General features: G+C 37.8%; 1 protein-coding gene across 1 annotated transcript in view; it reads left to right on the top strand.

The window, feature by feature from the left end:
* Map3k4 (mitogen-activated protein kinase kinase kinase 4) overlaps nt 1-22,882 on the top strand; it is a 157,151-nt gene that overhangs the window by 9,056 nt on the left and 125,213 nt on the right. Inside the window, exon 2 of the mRNA XM_063233097.1 lies at nt 22,231-22,394. The gene's annotated coding sequence lies outside the window, so the exon portion shown is untranslated. The remainder of the gene's footprint in view (nt 1-22,230; nt 22,395-22,882) is intronic.

Below are 22,882 nucleotides of genomic sequence, written 5' to 3'. Positions count from 1 at the left end.
CAAACTTTTGAGGTGAATAAAAGGAAACCAATTTTGAAGTGTTCCATTCATTGGAGAGGTGTCAGCTCGAAGTTTTGTCTACCTTCGTTCATGTTCTTTATTTTGTCTTCTTAGCATAAGGAGCTAATGTGTCTTCAATTATTTGTTATGTGTAATAATCATCACTGTGCCCCTAGTCATCTAAAAGAAGATTCTTAAGGGAATAAATCAAAGACTACCTCAGTTGCATCCATATTAAATCCTTCTTTGCCTCAGTTATAAATTATTTTCCTCCTCATCTTCTAATTCTCTTTCTGATATACTCCTTCTAGAACAAAATTTTTATTAGAATTAGAAGATGGAACAAAGCATGAGTTTATTTTTCTTTTTCCTAATTCTTCTTTAGAAAATATCTTCCTTTATTTAAAATTATTTGCAAACAATTACTTTTTTTCCTGCTCTCTGAAACCATTTTTTGGAATAAATTTAATATAATGCTATATATATATGTATTTAATATTATATCATAATATATATAATGTAATACTATATACACACATGGATTGTATATAATGTATACATGTGTATATAATATTATAAATATAGTATATGTAATGGGTATTACATATATAGTCTACAAACTAGTCTTACAATTGCTGCAGGACTGCAGTGGGGCCGCCTGCATGCTGGCGGGCCAGACGATCTAGTCAAAATGGAGGACCTGGGGCTCTCTGCAGCGTCTCATTGGTAGCCAAAGGGTCCTTGTTAGATGGCTGAAGAGCCTGAGCAGGGAGGCTGAAGAGTATGAGCTTCTCCCAGACCATTCCTGTTTATCTTTCTTGTTAGTAATATGTGGAGGTGTTCTTCACTGTCATTCCTGAGTTAGGCACCATTTATCTTCACTGGGCTACATAGCCCTTATGGGTTATTTATTCATTTATTTTTGAGACAGGGTCTCACTGTGCAGTTCAGCCTGGCCTTGAACTCACTATGTAGCCCAAACTGGCCTTGAACTCACAGCAATCCTCCTATCTCAGCCTCCCAAGTGCTAGAATTACAGACATGTGCCACCACACCCAGCTCCATATGGATTTTTGACAGTCATTCTACTGAGATTTTTCTCAATGTGTGAGCAGTGCAGGTTCCTGTTTCTTTGCAAATTTTTTGAGGGAGACACATTTTTTTTCTTTGTATACTAGAGGAAATGTTTTGGTAACGAATAAAAAGAAACTTTAAAGTCCAATTGACAGTGGGTTAGTTGCCCTCCCTAACCTTCAATGAAGAAATTGAGGGTAACATTATCTGAACATGTATATATTTTGAGCCAGTGAGAATTGTTTGTATAGTTTTGATTAAAGAGATTTGAAACACTACTGCCATAAGCTGTTTGCTATTGATGGCTTTATATTTGGGAACAATATAACTATCAGTATGTTTTGGATATCAGAATTATCTACAATCTTAAATATGCATTTAAACTATAAAAACTGAAGATCAGATCTCTCAGATTTCCCAAAACAAGAGGGTATTATTTAACAGTGTTCTAACCATATCATCTCACATGCACTTACAGACCAAAAATCAGTTACAACTCTTGGTATCTAGAAGACAGAAGAAAACATTTACTAGTTTTTCTATAGCATGGATATATAGATTCATATATGAATCTATGAATGAATATATAGATTGCATGAATATATAGTTTCGTGCAATAGAAAAACTAATAAATGCTTTCATCTGTCTTCTAGATACCAAGAAATCTGTCATTTCTATTTTTAGAAATGCCTGCATTTGCATCACCCTATCTTTTCCCAGTCAGAAAGAGAGAGGAATCAGGGCTACTTCAGGGAGGGAGAGAAGGATAAAGGGAAATAAAAGGAAAGGAGATGCGTTATGCACATGTACCAGTTCCCATTGTGCACACAAACAGCAAACATATACTAATAAAAAAGAAACTACAGCAGAGTCTCCTCTACCATAAATTCCCAGGAATTTAAACATTTTAAAATTTCAGAATATCTTCAATTTTTACCTTAAGTTCAACAGTTATTGGCTAGTAGGTACAGTTTTTATTTGTTTGTATGCTAGACTACAAAAATAATTGGTTAAGTCTAGGAGACATATTTACCACTTTTTTTGATCATGACCATCTGGACAATTATGTTACTGTTAAGTGGTATCTTAATTCAGAATGCAGACTCACAAGCATAGGACTAAACTGGAAAGGCACAGTTATGGTTCACCACAGTCTGTCATTTGTGAGGCATATAAAGTTTCAGTTTACACTATCATTAAACCTATAGTGGCATAGCCTTCCATGGATAATTTTTTGCCTTACACCATTTAGCTATTTTGTATTTTGTTTGAAAGAAAATACTAACATGGTCACATATTGGATGTCTTTTCATAATGTGATGATCTTAGTAAAAATAACAAATTCATTTGCATTAGCATTCTGCTGAAAAATGCTTCTTCCAACACTCACCTCCTACTATGATGACAGCATATACTTACCTGGCTTCCTCTCCCTCACACTAAAACAAAAGAACTATCCATCACAGAGTAAAACTTTATGTGAATAGAAATAAAGCAATACGGAGCTGTCCAGAAATCTATGTAGATTCGACATCGCACAAGATAAATAGTAATTAGAAGAAAACACTTGTCTAGGTTTCACAAAGCATTCTTTTAATATATATTTTATTTTTAATTAGTACAGTAACTGTATGTAATTATAGGGTATAATTTTGTATTTCAATATATGTATACAACGTGTAATGGTCAAATCAGAGTAATCGGTGTATTTATCAACTCAGTAGATCATCTCTATGTTGTGAACACTCAAAATCTATTCTACTAGTTGTATTAAAATATTCTGTTAAATGTTATAAACCATATTTATCGTAGCTAGTTTTATGAAACACTTAGAAAGATTTTGATTCTAAATATAAAAGGTCAGTTTCATTTCTTCTAGATTATATTGCCTTCTTTTTGAAATTTTGCATTTATGAAACAAATCATTATTTCCTATGAATACAAATGTCTTGAAAGCATTTAAGCAAATTTTCAAGTTTTAGATTTTGTCACAGAACTGTACCAAAGGCCTCATTTCACTGTTTTGTGTGCGTGTGTGTGTATGTTTTAAATTTAAGTTCCTATTTCCCAGCCATGTGGTGCAATACTCGAGCACCTATCAGCATGTACACAGGCACACAAACACACAGCCTCAGTGTTATGGACAGAAGGCTTGTTACCAAAGACTATTTTTAGATGCCTTCTGCATGGAACCATAGTATTTTATGTTTTAAAGTTAACAGCAATATTTCATCTTAAGATGTTTTTAAAAATGTGTTGGAACTTTTTTGAGAATTAGCCAACTGTTTTGCTGAGCCTCTTTTTTTTTCAAGGTTACCAAAGCACAAAGAGTAGATTCAATTTGCCACATAAAGGATTCACTTAAGACTTAAGCTACTGCTAGTAAACAAGTTCTGTTAGCGAGATAACAATTTATGCCAATTTGTAAAGATATATTCCTTAAAGTCAGGCTTAAACGAGAAAGTAGAATTAGCGTTAGGAAGATAGGAAAGGTTCACGGGCAAGTATACAATGTGTTGTGATGTGATATTCTGCCCCACACCCACATTGAAAATAAACAAAACCAGAGTGTAAAAACGCTCTTGTCATTGTGCTAAGCCCAAAATTTCTGTGCTATATTAAGAGCAGTGTTGTATATAGTAGTTTTCATAACAAAATGCTTATTTTTCTTTCACTGCTCAAAAATAAAAAGACATTTACAAACTTCATAATGATTATATAGTTTGTAATTTGAAGTTCAGGTCACATGTGGTCACTGAAGGACTGTCAGTTTTCATCTATGAACCTTGTGGATTATCTGTAGGCAGTTTGCCGTCTCTGGTAATTATTTTCAGTTCTGGCTTGTCTCTTTTTATCCTGAAGGTTCGCTCCTACCAAGTACCACCTTACATTTTCCAACAATATTTGCAAAATAGTAACTACTTTTAAAAATAGGCAAACCTAGGTAAAAGAAAGGAGCATGCGGTGAGGATATATAAAGGTAAATGCCAAGTAGTGATCTTGGTGATCTTGGATTTTCAATGATGGCATGAAGAAGCAATGTGTCATTTACAGCATCAGCCCTAGTACTGTCTTTTACCTGTTGGTTAATTTAAACAATTCTAGAGACAAGCAAGGCGGTAACAAGAGATAGTGGTATATTATTTTTTTAATCACCTAAAATAATTCAACAGTGTACGTGTTGATTTTACATTTAGTAATGAAAAAGAAGCTATTGTGTCTCGAAAATATGGACTTTAGGTATTATTACTGTAGATCATCTAACCAAAATCACAAAGCCAATTTTTAAGAAGCTTAAAACTAGTATTCTTTGTAGAGGGTCCCCTTTTGGAAAACTAGAACCACGTATTTTACTTGCATATCCACTACTATCACTTTCAATCGCTGGAACAAGAATTACCCATATATAGTATGTGAAACAATGGGTCTGTTGTTAAACAGAAACAAACAGACCTCCTCCTTTGTGCTAGGCCTCTGGTGGGTACTAGGTGTGCAGGAAGAGGGAGGCACGTCTTGTTTTTCAGAAAGTCAAGGCCAGGGAGGGAAATGGGGCTGTAGACAAATGACTCAGAGTTGCACTATGCAAGTATTTGAATGTGAGAATGGGGAGAAAGGGAATGTAACTCCATTCAGCAGGAGCAGTCAGGAAAGCTTCCTAAGGGGAGCTGCCTAAAATGCGTTGGAGGGGACCAGCAGCAGTTCTCAACCAATGGGAGAGGAGGGAAGGACACCTTTGGGAAGTGGGGTGCAGAGGCAAAGGAGGTGTCCCCATGACATGGCACAGATGATGTGCCCTGAGGCAGGGTTGACTCACAGAGGGGTTAGGGTCTTGTCAATAAGGTCAGACTTTATCCTGCGTGGGCTAGGCAGTCATCAAAATGTTTAAATGGGGGTCACAATGTCAGAGTTGCCTTACAGGTAGAGCACAGACTGATCTCTGGGAGAAGGACTGGGAAACAGACAGATGGTGTTAGGAGTAGAAAGTGGAGACCGCTTCACAAAATTACAAGCTCCAGACTGGCAGAACTTGGTGACTGATTATAAAAGGTGAAGGAGCAGGAGAAATCAAGGGTGGTACAAAACACTCTAGTTTAAGAGACTGGATGGATGGACAAGAAAGGATTAGGGTCTGTTTTTAGGGCGAATAAATGCACAAATATACCTGCCACAAATGCATGCATATACATGTGCTCACGTATATGCCCACACAAACACACTATTTAAGTATCTCTCTGGCTCCCATTCTATGCCATCTTGCCTTATAGAGGCATTATTGCACTTCCCTTTAATTATTAATTCATTACCTGTCTTTTTCAGTGAACTATAAGCTATTAAAGATAAGAGTCTATGCTTGTCTTCATTTCTAGAGGCAGCAGACTGTGTCGTACCCAGTAAACATCAATAAACATATATAAAAGGAATATATTCATTTTTCAGAATTAAGAGTCAGCCATTACTTTTGGGATTCTTTTGCAGTTTTTTAAAATGACACTTGAAGAAATTGAATCAGAGACTAGAGCTGTACACACCAGTGAACCTAGGTTCCGCCCTTTGATTTTGGATGAGGGACTTAACTTTATAGGTACGTTTTTTGTCATGGCATTGTCAGGGATTCAGACAGGTACAACTGCTGAAGTCTTGCCTAATCTTAACATTTTCTAGGAAGGGAAAATATTTTATAAAACTATTCAAAGAGAAAAATTATTATACATTAAATATTTTTTTTCAAACATTTAATTAAAATAAAAAGCTCAGACCCTGTGGATCTTTGCCATTAAACTGCTTGGCAACTTTTAGATTATATAGAGACTAACTAAATCAAAGAGAAAACAGCTTAAAAGTGACATTTACTGTCTATTTTCTGTGCACAGGCACTTTCCCCATGGTCTTTCAGCTGCATAAGTGACTGAGACAGCAATGGGGTCAAAGAAGGCCTTCCTGTTCACAGCAAGCTCAGAGTGGCCTGGAGTCTCCCCCACAGGGTCTCAGTGTGCCCTGCAAACTGGGTAGTTTCTAAAGCTCATCTGTCCCTGTCCGTAAGAAGTCCTTGCATTGATTCTGTTTCTAAATGGTGTCCCCTTTTTTGCAAAACATCATTATACCCTGGAAAAAAGAATGTGAGCTTAGAGGTGTCTTTGTCCAAAACAACTCTGAAGGTAAATTCTTTGACACCCCTCAAGACATTCAACAGACAATAGTTCCTTTCCTTGTGAAAGTCTGTTGCTTTGTTTTGTTTTCTTTTTTGGTATCAGGAGTCAAACTCAAGACCTTGCACTTGCCAGGCAGACACTTGTGCCACTGAACTATATCACCTCGAGGCCTGTGTTTAACTCTGGTGGAATCTTTGATGTGTTTTTTCTTAGTCCCAATTATTGTGACTTCTTAGGGACATTTCACTGTTGACAATTTAACTAAAAAAGAGAATATACATTATTGTTAAAGTTGGCTTAAGAATAACTTTTGTTTTATGCTCCTGATGATGATTTTTGTATGATAGTTATGGGTTTACCTTGCTGACAGAGAAAATGTGCTGTGAAATGATGCATGCAAATCAGGTTCTGGGAGACAAGTCATGCTAGTTTTACTTAAAGCAGTTTGTCATGCCCTTTCAGAAAGTAAAGAGTCAGATTTTATAGGGCAGCTTCCTAACTTGCTCGCTTACTCATTCTTTTTATTGCCAAGTCATTACAACTGCTTCTCCTCAGTCTGAGACTATGCAGAGCCTCTGCATCTGGGTCCCAGTTCTTGTTTCCTAATCAGCACCCAGAGTACCATGCTCGCTTGCTGCAGAGCAGATACAGTAATGTTTCTGAAGTAGAAATACAAAATGTGATCAAAACATACAGTGAACACTTAGATTGTAATTGTTACAGTAAAAGAAACATTGCTATTAACCTCTCTCAAAATAATCCCCCAGCTTTAAACACACTTAATCTCATTATTATTGTCACTTTCTGAAACAGTTCTGCAAATCCTCTTTCCTGAGAGTCTTAAAGAAATGTGATCAAAGATACACTGAATGCTGTTGTTAAGTGCCATCCAACAGACAGGCAGGCTCATAAAAATGTTACCATGTGTCTTCGCGAACCATATTCTTTAGATCTGGCCCCTGCAATTTCTAGCTCTTTTCCAAAGTCAAAATGACGGTAAAGGTATGGTGGTTAATTGACTGTCAGCTTAGGTGGGGAACGCCCAGCTGCATTAAGTCAGCGTGGTTCTGGATATGGAAGATGCACTTAAGGAGGCTTGTTGTCTGAGTGATATAAAAGGAGAACGGAGGGGAAACTTCAGCAGATCTTCTTTGGAAGAGCTTTGTGGTGGCTGTTTTTCTTCAGAAAAGTGTCAGAGGTTTTTCTTTGAAAGTGCTTTGGCTGCTTTCTTTATTCATCAGAGCTTTAATCCTCATTTTCTTGGACGTCAACTGCTGGCTCAGATCTTTCAGCCTTCTGGCACAGACACTCTTTTCTTCCAGCACTGGCCCTTGGGCCTTTCTGGCAAGATGCTTCAGACTCCCATCACAGATCTTTTGGCCTCCTGTTACGGACTTGCACAGGATATTGCCTTGGGCACTAAGCCCTCGACTAGATCCTTTGGGTCTCTAGCATGCAAACAGACGTCTTGCACTCCTCTGTATCTGACTGATTCAAAGGTGAATGTTTTGAGTCAATTCAGGACATCAAGGCAGCCATGGTAGCACAGCTAAAGACATTCGGGAAAGAGGACTTCCAGAACTGTTTCAGGAAATGGCAAGAACCATGGGACAAGTATGTTCAAAATGAGGTGAAGTTTTTTTTTTTAATTTAAACATCTCACTATATAATTGATTGTACGATGTACATTTAAAAACTTAACTCCTCTATTTAGAGCATTCCAATAGTTCCTCACTTCACTGAGTCGAATCTAGCTCCTACAATCATATTCACCTTAAACAATATTTTTGATTGAGCAAATAATTATAAATATCTATGGCCTATGATATGACACTTGCATACATGCATGCATATCAGGGGCACTTCTGCCTTGGGGTCCCTTGGCTGCTTGTTTCCTTCCCTGGGGATGCTCTTCCTCCAAAGACCCACCGGTCCATTCCCTCCTCTCCTCTAAGACCTTCCCCAGCTCCTACTCTCTTCTCTCCTTCTAAGGGAGGCTGTTTGCGATGCTCCTTTACTACCACAGTCCTCACTCTGGTCCTCCTTCCCCTGCTCAGTTTTTGACACTTAACACTTTCCAGCCTCCCACAATGCATTTGCCTGTTGGGTAGTCATCGTCCTCATCAGGACACCTAAGCTAGTGAAGGCGGAACTGCTTCCTGCCGTGGCAGCTGCTGTCTCTCAGCACCTGGTGCCAGCGCAGTGTGGGCTCCACATGTTTACTGACAGAAAGAACTGGGCATTTTTCATGTGTAATCTAAATAGTCAAAGTTTAATTTTCTATAGTTTACAACTATGTAAGGGTGAAGTGTGCTAGTATGTGTATTTAAAAAACAAGTATTTCAAGTAACTAGGGGAGACTTTAAAATATCCTTAAATATAAATATTTTAAGGATAAAGTATAATTAGACACATTTTATTAGTATGTATCTTAAAAAGTTTTGGATTCTATGCAGTTATGTATATGACGTGTTTGCATTCTATGCAAATCTTTCCTGCCCTCCCTTTACCTCTCTTTTCCTTTTCCCTTCCTCTTGGCTAGTGACGGTCTCCTTTCTAATTTCAAGCCATTTGTGTGTGCATGTGCATGTATGGGGCGGGGGGACCAGGGCTTTTGCAATGCTCTATATCCTTAACCCATTTTTTTTTTTTTTTGGTCTTTTTCGATTATTATTGGTACCAGGAACCGAACTCACGACTGCCTGCCAGCAAGGCAGGCGCTTATGCCATTGAGCTAAATCCCCAGCCCCAACCCATTTTTTTTTTAAAGTTTTTCTTCTGAGTTAGCATCTTCCTAAGTCTTCATTTGCCCAGGTGGGCTTGAATTTTTGATACTTCCGCCTCAGCCTCCCAGTAGGCTCGAAGTGCAGATACATGACATCACACCCCGCCTCTTTCTGTCCTTCAGCTGCTCCTCCTCTTCCTCCTGCTTCCTTACATTCTACCTCTTAGGGAAGCAGGAACATTGTTTACCGCTAAAGAATAACGCGGACTGGAGTAATCCTTGAAAAGCACAAAAGGTAGAAATAGAGCCCTGGTTCGGGGCTCAGTCAGAGTGTTTGACCAGACTCAGTTTTTGTCTTAGTAAAATGTACATAATGATAGCAGCTCTAGTAATAAACATTGAAGGAAAAGTGTCCACATGTGGATGACGACACATAACTAGAATAATCATAAGCTTGCCTTTGGCTGTCCCCGTGACCTAAGACACCTAAGAAAGTAAACAAGCAAGCACCATGTCTGTCCCTCCTTTGTCCCTGCCGCCTCCAACCCTTCAGGGCTCCTTTCTGGATAGGAGCAGTGATGTCATCAAAGCTGGGCACCTTGCTGCTTCTTAGAAGAGAAAACAAGTTGTAGCACAGGTTTTGTCCGTGTGCCCAAAAGAAGGCAAGCCCTGGTAGACTCGGCGGGATCCAGCTTTGCATTTGTTTGGTCTTTTCCAAGTCTGGAGTCTTGCTTTTCCTCATTATTCTTAATTGCCATGTGAAACAGATAAGGCAGATGAACTCTCAGTCTCAGGTCCCAAAAGATACTCCTGTGGCACCAGGTGTCTTGACTCCAGGTAAATGTTCTTTTTGCCAATTATAGCTTTCTTTCATTTGGGCAACACAAACATGTGACTCCTTATTACATGCCAGACTCTGGGAATGCAATAATGCCTGTGTCTTCATGGAGCATATATTCTAAGCCAAGGGAAAGGACAATAAAATAAGTAAACATGTAATGTGTCAGACTATAGAAAGGAGCTCCAGATGTGGTAAAAGTTATTGGTATCAGGAGGTCAGGTCAAGCCCTGCTAAGGTAAGATTTGGGAAGAGACTGAAGCAAGCCTTGCAGATATCTGAAGAGTGTTGCAATGAGAGTAAAGCAGATGCAAAGGCCCCGAGGCAGTCATGCCTGAACATCTGAAGCCCTAAATGAAGGCCAGAGTTGCTGGAGCTCAGTGAGCAAGGCAGAGATTGTCTCAGTCTCTGCTTATCCTGGGTGAATGGATGACTGTCTCTGAGGGCTCATGGCCCTCTGTGGTCGCTGCTGTTCCTCCCTGAAATGGGGCATCTAGATCTTACTGGGCTGGTAATTATCCAAAGCAAAATGTAGGCTGGTTCAGGGGCTCTGACGGGGAGGGGCAGCTGATTCCTTCTGTCAAGGGACAGGACTTAGGAAATATAGAGGGTCAGGTTTCCACCGACTTTCTGAGCCACCACAGAACTTTGTACTAAGCAAGCTGGGGTGCACTGAGGGTGTGGGGAGAGGAGCAGCCCTGACCTACTTTTACCAGACCCACTTGGCTAAGGATCAAAGAGCCCTATGGGAGTACAGAAGCCCCAGAAAGGAGCCTTTGCGGTGGGTGCAGCTAAGAGATATTGGCAGCTGAGCCCAGGGGTAGCAGTGAGTTGCTGAGAGATGGTTGAACTTTGCATAGATCTTGTGACTAGAACTGAAAGATTGTACTCAAATTGTGAAGTTTGAGGGAAATAGCTATTAATAATGAACTCCAAGTTTTTGGCTCAAGCGGCTGGAGAAACAGAGATATTGTGTACCAAATGGGAGTGACTGCAGGTACAGTGTTCTATTATTAATTTTATCTGATTGTTTCTTTGAAGGAAGTAGGTAAGGTCAGGAGCTCAGTTTGCAGTATGTGAAGTTTTTAGACATTCCAGTAGAGATGTCCCACAGGAAAGCAGGAAAGAGCTCGGGGCCTGGGTTGGGTTTGAGACAGCAGGCATTTGGGACACATAGGGTCTGGAGGCTGTCGTATCTGGAAGGTAGGTGAAATCATCTCAGAGAGCATGTAAACAGGAAGCAGCCTGAATCCTGAACCCCGTGGTGTCCCAACAAATGTCAGTGATACAAAGGAACAATATAAGAGGTTGAGATGGAGGATCCATGATGATGAGAGAGGAGAGAAATGGCATCTGGAAACCAGGGGCAGATGTGTTGACCTCTGTCAGACGGTGCTAGTAAGTCAGGCCCCAAGACATTACCCACAGTCCAGCAGTGTGGAGGTGGTTTCACCAGTCTGTTCTTTCTCTTCCCAGTGCAAAACATAATATTAAAGGAACATTAATAACAGCAGGTATTTGGATTTTTTATGCTACATTTTAAAATATTTTTCACTTGTTACAGACCCGCATACAAAAAACGCTGCCCATAATCTCCGCATTCATAGGCAACCTTTTCTTGCTTACTTGTCCTTACGTATTTATGACTACAGCGTGTATACATATTTGTGGCTATGTGTGTGTGAAATGTTTTTCTGTAAGCTAACAGTATATATTCAGGTCACTGAAAGTACTATGTAAACATTTGTAGGGGCAAGATTGTATTGCATCTACTTTATGTTTTGCAATAATTATTTAATTATTCCTTTGCCGCTGGACTGGTAAGTTCCAAAAGGTTTAGTTTTATATCTAGCATAAATAATAGCTTCTTAGCTTTCATTGGAAGATAAGTGGACATAGTAGAAGTTAAAGTGAGTCAACAGCACAACCATTTTAAGACAGTTACTACATGTCACCAAATTTTGAGGAAATTTTTGTACATGTAACAAAATTACCCCAAACTATCAAAGACATCATACTAAATGGGCAAAAATTGAAAGCTGTCACTCTAAAAATCAGGAACAAGACAAGGATGTCCAATGTCTTCCCTCCTATTTGATATAGTTTTGGAAACATTAGCCAGAGCAATTAGATAAGAGAGAGAAATAAAAGGAATAAGGATAGGAAAGGAAGAAGTTAAGGAAACAATCTAACAAAGGATGTAAAAGACCTATACACTGAAAACTATAGTACTCTGAAAAAGGAAATTGAAGAGCATGTCAGAAAATGGAAAGACATCCCTTGCTCATGGCTAGGAAGAACCAACATAATAAACATGGCTATACTCTCAAAACTGTTATACAGATTTAATGCAATCTTGATCAAAATACTATCAACATATCTCACAGATCTAGAGAAAACATTCTTAAAATTCATTCAGAATCCAAAGAGATCTAGAATAGCAAAGGCAATCCTGGGAAACAAAGACAAACCAGCAGACATCACAGTCCCTGACTTTGATTATACTACAAAGCTACTGTGACAGAATCAGCATGCTCTTGACAATAAACAGACCTCAGGATCAATGGAACAAATTAGAAGATACAGACACAACTACAAAGACACTCAGCCACCTTATCTTTGACAAAGGGGCTAAATATGTTTACTGAAAGAAAGACAGCCTCTTGAATAAATGGTACTGGAATAATGGACTTTCTACATGCTGAGGATTAAAACCAGACTCAAGTCTATCGCCATGCACTAAAGTCATAGTGAATCAAAGATCTAAATATTAAAATAGAAGCATTAAATCTACTAGAAGACAAGGCAGGTAGAAATCTTGAAGACATAGGGACAGGCAAAGAGTTCATGAACAAACCCAAACTGCATGGGAAGTACTTCAAAGAATCAATAACTGGGATCTCATCTTATTAAAAAATTTTTTCACTTCAAAAGAAATCACCAACAGAGTGAAAAGAAAATCCACAGAATGGGAAAGAATTTTAGCCAGAATTTTGTCCCTCAGACAAAGGACTTCTATCTAGACCACAAAAAGAATTGAAAAACATCAGTTCCCACAAGTTCAAAAATCCAGTCCAGAAATGAGCATCTGAAATATACACTTCTCAGATGAAGAAATACAAATGTCAAATAAATATGTAAAGAAATGTTCAATATCACTGGTCATTTGAGAAATGCAAATTAAAACAACATGGAGATTCCATTTCACTCCAGAAAGAGTGACTATCATCAAGAAATCAACTGATAGCAAATGTTGGCAGGGATCTGAGGAATAATAAACACTTCTCCACTGTTGGTGGGAGTGTAGACTGGTACAACCACTGCAGCAGTCAGTGTGAGATTCCTCAGAAAACTAGGATTGGAAGCCCCATTCAACCCAAGTATTCCCTCTTCTGGATATTTTCCCAGAAAAATTGAAAACATCATGCCATAGCAATAAATGTGCACCCATGTTTACAACAACACAATTTATAATAGCGAAATCTTGGGAACAACTCAAATACCCATCAATCTCAGAATGGAGAAAAAGATGTGGTATTTTATGTAGCAGAATATTACTCAACTATAAAGAAGGATAATCTTGATATATATATATATATATATATATACATATATATACAAGAAAGTTAATTATATTACTAATTTCTGTTAGTTCATCAGAAAGAACAGTTTGTGCTTTCATTGTTTGTTTGATCATTTTTTCATGCCTAAATTTTATAACCTGAACAACTACTTCTAAAACAACAATATCTAGTGTTAATAGATATTAACTATCTCTTAATATTAACTACAGTTAAAGTTAACTCTAGTTAATAATATTAAATAGTGTTAATTTCCTATTTTTTGAGATTCTGTGTCATTTGTATCTTTTTTTCGGTTTTGCTTTTTAAAATTAAAGAAAATAATGCAGCCTATTAATATCCAAATGTCTTGTGATTAAAATAGAGATATGCTTTGTCTTGTAGGAGCCCCACCCACCCCATAGCAATACCTGAAGTCCTCAGACTTGGAGTGCTCAGGGCAGCTGGCATGAATTCCCTAATGTGGGCCTTGCATGCTGTGAGACTCACCTACCACACCCTGTCGTGCCCAGGTCCAAGTGCAGGGGTCCTTGCAGAGGCTTCTGTAAATTGCACATGTCACCAAGTACCTTCCACACAGCTTGTCTCTTGCCTACTACTGTGTGAAGCCAGTGGCCATGAAACCTCCGCCCCTTCTCTACCTGTCTCCAGTCGCCCACTCAACTGGCCAGTACCCTGCTTTCTAAGCACCCATATAAATATGTACATTCTCAGGCCACAGCCAGCAGAGGGCTACCTAACTTCCATTTTTCATGCCATGACTTGCATAACTATCTTCTCAAAGGTACTTGGATAACAAGAAATAAAAGAGTTTTGGAATTTGAGAGAGAGAGAGAGAGAAACTGAGAGAGGTACATAATATTTATTTTCAATTCTGTTAACTTTGTTCTTCTTCTTGAGACCCCCTTCGTGCTATCCCTTCCTAGCACGAGGCCTAGCTAGTAGTTGCTCCATTGCTAAGTGAATTGTGCACCAATATCTTCCAATGACCCAGGACTATGATTCTAACCAATACAGAAAGCCACACCTTACAACCGTAACCAATAAATTACTATCATTGCTTTATGTTGTTATAATCTGCTCAGGCTATGCAACCACATCCAATTTCTATGCTTGTGAATTGTTTGAGTATGAAAAAGTACGCAGCCTAAGAAAACAGCATAGTTAAGCTGATGACTGTGAAAGTCTTTGGGATTCTGTGATTTAGATGGAGATGATAAAGAGATTTTTTAGAGTCTTATTCTCCAACTCCTTATATTGTTTTTAGATAGGAAATCTTGCCTCCATTATTCTTACATTCCTTGAACAGAAGAGCTTTCCTGTATTCCACCCGATGAAAAGCCAGACTTCTTCATTATGTTCCTGCTAAGAAAGCCTCTGAAAATGTTTGCAGGGCTATAGAATGTTAACTCCTGAATTAGCCAATTATGTATGCCCTATTTATGTTCAGAATCTATTTAGATGCTATGTCCCTTAGTAAATGCCCTGTTTTTTTTTTTTAAATCAGTGTGATAACTAGTCATTGCAGGTATCTTAAGTCTCTAATTGGGACTCAAGAAGATGGTTTGTAACATGTCACAGTGTATATTCAAACATTTATTGGAACACTTCAGTATAATAAAGCTCTCAAATTTACCCTTTAAACCCATCTGGTAGGCTGCAAATACACATTCACCTACCCATCACCTTCTGACCTTTTCATTACCATGACCAAATACTAGCAGTTTTTGAAAACATGAGGCTATGATTAAGCCTCCTTGGAAACCTGTCAAGTCAGACTCCCCTCAAACTGCAACTTATTAGATGCACACTAACTGCATTTTAAAAATCCGACAATTCTGTGTGCTGCCCTGGAGGTATTTTCAAACATTTCTAAAATGCTTTCTTGTTCCAAGTAATGTGAGTAGGCCTACAATTAACTAATTTCCAGCCAAGTCTGAAATATCAAAGGTTAGTCCCAAGAGCGAGCAGCAAGCAGAAGAATGGGAGCGCTTGTTTTAAGACTCAGCTGTGTTGATTTTACAATCTAGGACTGGAAAATGGCCAATGGACTTTATTAACCTTCTTTTCAGTCTTTCCTAAGATTTCTTTCATGTCTAGGATGCCAATTAAACTCCAAGAATTCAGCCATGTTCTACTGTCCCTTGAGAGAGGCCTGCTGTTATGGGTAGTTAACTGCTCAAATGGGTAGTGTCTTGGGATTGACAGAGTGAAATGTTAAGTTATTAACACAAGTACAGGATGTCCCTTTCACCTGGCATCTCAGTCAAGTTTAGGGCAAGCAAAGGGCACAGATGAGGCCCCAAAGAAGACTCAGGATTGCTTGATTCTAATTACAGCTTTCTCTATACCCCATTTCTCTTTGCTCACCTGGTCCTTTTTTTTTCTCCCTATGATCTTAGCCTCAGACTTACAGATTGGATTCTTCATTGATCTCCTAACTGTAGTTTTGCTTCACTTACTTTGATTCTATGCTAAGATTCTTGCCCTGGGTTGGCTCCAGATCCCAGGCTGGGATCTGCTGAGCTGTACTCCCCAGATCTCAGATGCCTTCTCTCACCAATCAGAAACATTGCAGAGACACTTCAGAGATAAACTATTTGATCATGAAGGGGAATAAATTGTTTCAAGGGCAAATACTAAAATGTACTCAGAAATAGATGTTAGTAAACTTTTACATGAAAATCATAATACATAAAAATAGAGAAATAGCTCGGTATGGTGTCACATGACTATAATCCAAGTATTCTTGGAGACTGAGGCAGTAGGATCACAAATTTGATATTGCTTGGGCAACTTAGCAAGATGCTGTTTCAAAATAGAAAATAAAAGGGGCGTGAGGATGTAGCTCAGTGTGAAGGTTCTAGATTTATCCCAATACCACAAAGACAAAAGGACAATAGAACTTTGCAATGGCAGTAGCTGCAGCATAGAAATTTGTATTTAGCACAGCAATCGACCTAGATTTCAAATAGAGAGGAGGCTAAGATGATGTCGACCACAAACCTATAAATCTTGACATAGTAATCGAATGTTCCCCTCCTTACCACAAAAAAAATTTATGCATTCTTTTCTTTCACAGTATTAATGCTGGTAATGATTATGAATTGTGTTCATGTTGCCATAATTAAAAGTTTATAAGCTGAGAAACTTCCACAAAAGCCAGCCATCAAAATGTGTGAAGCATCTAAAATGTTGATGTGATTGAAACCCTCTTCAGAACTTGCTACCTACCTTCCCCTCCTTTAACATCTAATACATAGTTGTACAGCTGTGTCTGGATTTATGAGACTACAGGAAAACAACCACCTCTGATCTTCTCTGGATTCATGGGTTATTTGAAAAAGCTAGCAACCCGGTAACTAGATTTTTTTTTTTTTTAAAAATCAAAGCATTGTATCAGATTGCCTAGTTATTTGAACGCACAACTCTCCACCTGATAGAGCACAGCAAAACACGATTATAAAACTTCTTTACTTGACTCCCAAATCCCTCAAGTAGACACTTCAGCTGGGTGGAGGTGGTGCACAGGTTCCCGCTGTAAACGTAGGTTGCAAGTAACATTGTAATTTTCTTCCGAAGGCAACAGGATAGAATCACTTTACAGTATTATCTGTGCTGATGCTTAAATTCTGTTATCTATTCTAAACATGATTTTGCATCCACTTTTGCTTTATTAACCTTGCAAAAGTATTTGGCCACTAGTAATGGATTTCTATAATCTGACAATGCTGTTTTTTTTTTTTTTAACATATCATTCTGGGAAAAGACAATGCTGGTTTTTAGTAGTTTAAAAAATTATCAGCAGCCTCATTCTCCCATCTCCCCTCAAGAAAGAGTATATTCTCCAGAGATCCACACTGGGCATTTTGTTGCATTTTCTTTTTAGATTCATTTATTTTGAAATCCTTAAGGACTAAATATGTCTTTAAAATACTTTATTTACTACAGTGCTTAATACACTATTTTACTAGTATGATTAATTAAGTTGATATTTGTATTATAATGTAAGTTTGTGAGAGTATTTTGAAACAAAATGTATTTGGGCCAACACTTATTTCCTTAGGCTCACTTTTCAGACATCAGGGAGAAACCAGTGCAGTTAGTTACTAACCTGACTTTTGTTGGTACTGCAAGAATCGTTTACATGGTAGATGTAAATGAATTATTTTAAGAACTTTGTCCTTTTCCAACTAATAACTAGGCGCATTGTTGTAGCCCATTGGCATTTTTTTTTCTTTCAATACTGGGCATTGAACCCAGGGGTGTTCTACCACTGAGTTACAGCCTTATCTCTTATTTATATTTTATTTATTTATTTAGAAACAAGTCTCTCTAAATTGTCAAGATTGTCCTCAAATTTGCAATCTCCTTGCCTCAGCCTCCTGGGTAGATGAGATAATTGGTCTATGCCTGATGTTCCCAGTGAATTAAAGATTTGATAATGCATTGTTCAGGCCCATTAATCTGGACAAAGTCTGGTCATCCCTAGAGGTGTTTAGGGAAATAGCCCAATTTTGTCAGTTTTTAGATTAGTATGATGTTAGATTAGAATGATGTTAATATCTTTTATCTCATTTTATTCTCATCTTTCTGAGACATGGTCTTACTATACAGGTCAAGATGGCCTTGAGCTCATTTTGTAGCTCAGGCTGGTCTCAAATTTGCAAGGATCCTCCTGTCTCAGCCTCCAAGTGCTGAGATTACAAGCATGTGCCACCATGCCTGGTTTTATCTCATTTTTTTAGGGCAGAGAATTTTAGAGTCCAGCAATACAGTTTCAAATCTTGGCTCCACTATTTCTCTTTGTGACTTTGCATCACATAGTAATATAGGAAGTGTCTCTGAATCTCATTTGCTACAATTGAAAATTGTGTAATGACACTCTTTTGGAAAGATTAGACATTGCTTCTTAGCCTTTTGGCTAAGTTCAAGAGTGGAAACCTTAGATAAAATCATGCATTATAAAATGCCTACATAGTACTTAGCATAAAGAATTTAATACGTGTTTATTTTGTTCCAATTGAATTTAATGTGTTTTCTTTATTCACCTTTTAAAAAATCTATAACAGATAGGACACTTCATTCCTAATTGGTTAATCTCTTAACACTTAATTTCTTAGTTGGCTCACATGTGGTAGGATACCGCTTCTGTTTGTACAGAATAAGACAGCACTTCAAGCGCCATCCAGAACGCTTCTCCGGGAAACTGCCCTTTTGAGATCTGTACTGACGGGGCTGGCACGGGGTGCCACGTTATTATCCTCATTTCACCCAACTCGCAGGTCATCACTAACTAGACCAGAGTTGTGCATCTGAAGCCGGGTAAGCAGACTCCTAGGTTGGCCAGGGATAGAGGATGTTCAGAGTCCATTTGGGCTTCATCTCTATTGGGAATGGGAATTGGTGAATGGAGTGGCAGCTGGCCAGATGTCACAAGTAAGGGTCAGGGTCATCACTGAAATCCTAAGAAAGAAAAGACTACAATCAGGTAGAGGAAGCTAGCCGGAAGGAAGAAGTGAGGGTGAACCTGGAGAAATTCAGCCTTCTTGTTTTCTGTGGTAAGCCCCATTTTCCTAAATTAATAGAACAAATGTCATGGCTTCCATTTCTTGATATTAAAAGAGGCAGCATAGAAAAATCATTAATACTAGCCACTCAGAAAACACAAACTCCTCCAAGAAGACCGTAACTTGAAGATGTCCAAGTCTCATAGAAATGAACACTTTCTGAATTGTTGGCTTTGAAGGGAATTAATTAGGCTACTATTGCATGAAAAAGAGGTGTCATTTAAAGGTTAAGCTTTGAACTGTTACATATATAATTATATCTAATCCTGGAATTAAGAATACAGAATTGTTATGTGAAGAACACTCCACTGAGCCCTGATCAATGATCATTTGTAAATCATTTGTCTGCTTTATGGCCTCTTTTTCCTTGTGGTCATAGGAAGAGAGCATTATAAATCTGGGCTAAAAGGTGCTTTGCTGTGTGAATGACAGAAAGATTCCACATGGCAACAACTTTGAAGTTAATTTGCTATCAAAGTCTGTGCCAATATCAGATGTTTTGGAGAAAACTGAAATAACACCAAGCAAAACAAATGTCTGTTTTTTATCATACGTTTGATAAAGGCTGTGTTAAACTTGATGAAATGTGTTTGTAAGCCCCTGCAAAACACTAAAGGAGTCACCTATGAATTCTCTCTGATGAACTGCATAAGCCACCGTAGCAATTTTGCTTGTGATATTGACTGACAATGTATAATGAGACACAGAGTATGAGACTGCTCCTCTTGTGGCATTTAGACTTTTGGACAGCTGATGGGAACACACATAGACACTATGGAGAACACATGGCGCATTTCAGGATGAGCCACAGGATGAACCACAGACAGAGACTGTCAGTACCTTTGTTGGCACACTCATGATTGTCACTGCTTTGCACTACTCTTTTAATTTATTTTGCTAGATTGATTTCCAACTATTTGTTTAGCATCTGCCATGGAAAATTCCATAAAGAATTTCCCAGTAATCTATGTGATTTCCTTCTTCACTTTCCATTTCTTTTGTTGTAAGCTCCTAAAGGACAAAGATTTTATCTTTTGTGTCTGAGAATCTCCAGCATCTGGGCAGTACCTGGCCCTTAAACAGAGTTCCCAGTTATTAAATGAATAACCTTGTAGTATGTTGCTCTCCAAAGGGGATTTGATCATTGAGGTTGACTTATATACAACTGAAGTAGATAGTATACAGGAAGTGACTGGGCTTAGAAGCTGAGTTCACATGCTAGCTCTGGTGTATTATCTGTACCTTTATTAAGCAACCTAACCTCTGAGCCTTGATCCTATCCCATGAAATGGGAGTAATGTAACCACCTCGCAGGCATCCTCTCAGGCCTACAGGATGGAATGTGTGTGAGTTCCTGGAACAGAGTGGTGCTTGTGATCATTGTGAGCATTACAAGACATAAATGATTAAGAATGGAGTCTCTGGAATCCAACTTTGGCTATAGTCTATGTTCTGACATTTCTTACTGTATGATACTTGTAACTCATGGTACATAGTGAGTAATGAATCAATTACCATTATTAAAAAGGAAAGGCAAATATTATTGAAGTTATTAATACTAAGTTACTTTTCTAAAAGGACATATACAACAAAGATATTCAAATCCATTTAGAAGGAAGAAAAATAAAGTTTAAAGGAACTCAAGATGAGAAAATTTCTATAATTGAACACCAAATCTAGCTTTGAGTTTCCTGGCAACCAGGGCAATAAAAAGAAACATGATGTCTTGCATTATTATCATTATCAGTTATAATTAGTCAACTAGAATGTGCTGTCCAGGCTGGTAACTGGTAGGTACATTGGCTGTCAAGATTTGAAATGTGGCTGCTCAGAATGGAAATGAGCAAAATGCTCTAGATTTTGAAGACTTATAAAAAGCAAAATTTGTATCACTAATAACTTTTTGTATTGATTGCAAAAATAGTATATATAATTTTTTTTGAGACAGGATCTCACTATGCAGTTCGTGCTGGCCTTGAGCTCACTTTGTAGCCCAGGCTGGTCTTGAACTCACAGCAATCCTCCTGCCTCAGCCTTCCAAGTGCTGGGATTACAGGCGTGAGCCACCATGCCCGGCTATAATTCTATAATGTTAATACAGTGGTGCTATTTAGCTATTAGATAAATATATTACTGAAATTAATTTTACATATTCTTTTTACTTCTTTTAGTGTTATGACTAGAAAATTTAAAATTTCAAATATGAATTTCAAAAAATTTAAAAATCTGTGGTTCACATTTTGACCTACATTATATCTCTGTTGGACAGCACTGATCTAAAAATACAGACTTTTTTTGATGTCATTATTCTAACTGGGTTTAATTACTTATCACTTGTATTAAATTAAAGCATAATTATGTAATGATATATAATATCAACACATTATGATATAATAGCAATACATTATATCTACATTAGAATATTGAAATACAATAATATAAATATAAACTAACATTTTATAATGTATATTAATGTGTTGTCATATACTTCACATTACTTATAAGAGGAGTTGGATAGTTAAATGGGTAATACCTTCACTTACGATTTCAAAGGTTATTTGAAGTATATCTTAATGAGGGAGAGAAGCAATAATATCTACTATTCATTGACTGCTTATAATAATAATTGAAGTAGCTACCATTTATTGAGTGCTTATTCATGAGCCAGGCACAGTCCTAGTTTCTTAACATGTTATTCATTTAAAATTCATAGGTGGTATGATTATTCTGACATTAAGCCAGAAAATCTTTGAGACCCATACTAAGGTATGGAAGTGTCTGTCTTCTCTTTTTCTGCCTCTTTGGTATCACTTTGTAGCAGTGATGGCAAAACTTCTGAACACTGCGAACACTTCTGAACAGCAAACTGTAACCCAAAACTCACTTATTTATTACAAAGTGCCAACAGTGCAATTAAATCTGAATACCAAGGGTTTTGTTTAGAAAAAAACATACTTTAACATCTTTTGTCTTAAGAAAAACAATAACAGAGTCTTTTATTGAGAGAAAAAAAGTTTGTGTTTGATGTGCTTTTGCACCATTAAGGTGATCTTTGCTGTTTTATGCATGCTGTTAATTTGTAAAATGCTGATTAGGGCAACTTGGTTTGCTTGCCAAGAGGGCTCTTCATGCCTGCTGCAGCACACGTGCCAGTGGTTCAACACCACTGACTTGCAGCATTCAGTGAGGTTGTGGATAGCAGACAGGGCTCATTAAACAAATGTTACTGTTAGAGAGCCTCTGCCTTCAGTGTGTCAGTCTACTGTGTGATGCTATTTCTCTTCTGTCTCAGTACTAGCAAGACATTTAAGTCTATGAAATTTGAGGATCCAGTGCAGTCTTCTGAAATTCAGCTGAAATTTGCATCTTCAGACCAAAAACTGCATGAGCATTGAAGAGAATTTAGTGAGTTCTCCAAGCTTATCTGGACTTTTGCCTAAGACCCGCTATGTAAAGGTAAACTGAGTCATACTAACTAAATATTAAGGTTTTGTTGTATATAAAGGATCTCTATTTTTTTGAAATGTTCCAATATTTTCAAGAAAGATACTACAGCTTGTTTTGAATCTGTGTGCATTGAAAAAAAGGTTTCAAAAAATAAATTTAATTTATAAGAGTTAAATGTGTGCCAAGTATGCTGTTGCTTGCCTGTAATCCTCGCACTTGGGAGGCTGAGACAGGAGGATTGTTGCAAGTTCGAGACCAGCCTGGGCTACAAAGTGAGCTTGAGGCCTGCCTAAAATGCATAGCAAGACCCTGTCTCAAAAAGACAAAAAAAAAAAAAAAAAAAGAATAAAATATGCAAACTAGAGCCAATGGATATGATTCTCTTATTCCTAGCTATTTATACTCAATGGAGACCAAAAGAAAGAAATGTGAAATTTAGGAAAGATTTTATTTTTTAGCCCAAGCCAACACTATAACTATGTTCTGAGTGTTAATTG

This window comes from Cavia porcellus, unplaced genomic scaffold (assembly GCF_034190915.1).
Source record: "Cavia porcellus strain 051 isolate PalLab524CR breed Dunkin Hartley unplaced genomic scaffold, mCavPor4.1 scaffold_22, whole genome shotgun sequence".
NCBI lineage: Eukaryota > Metazoa > Chordata > Mammalia > Rodentia > Caviidae > Cavia > Cavia porcellus.
Note: the sequence above shows the minus strand (reverse complement) of the source record. Positions and strands in the feature narration are given on the sequence as shown.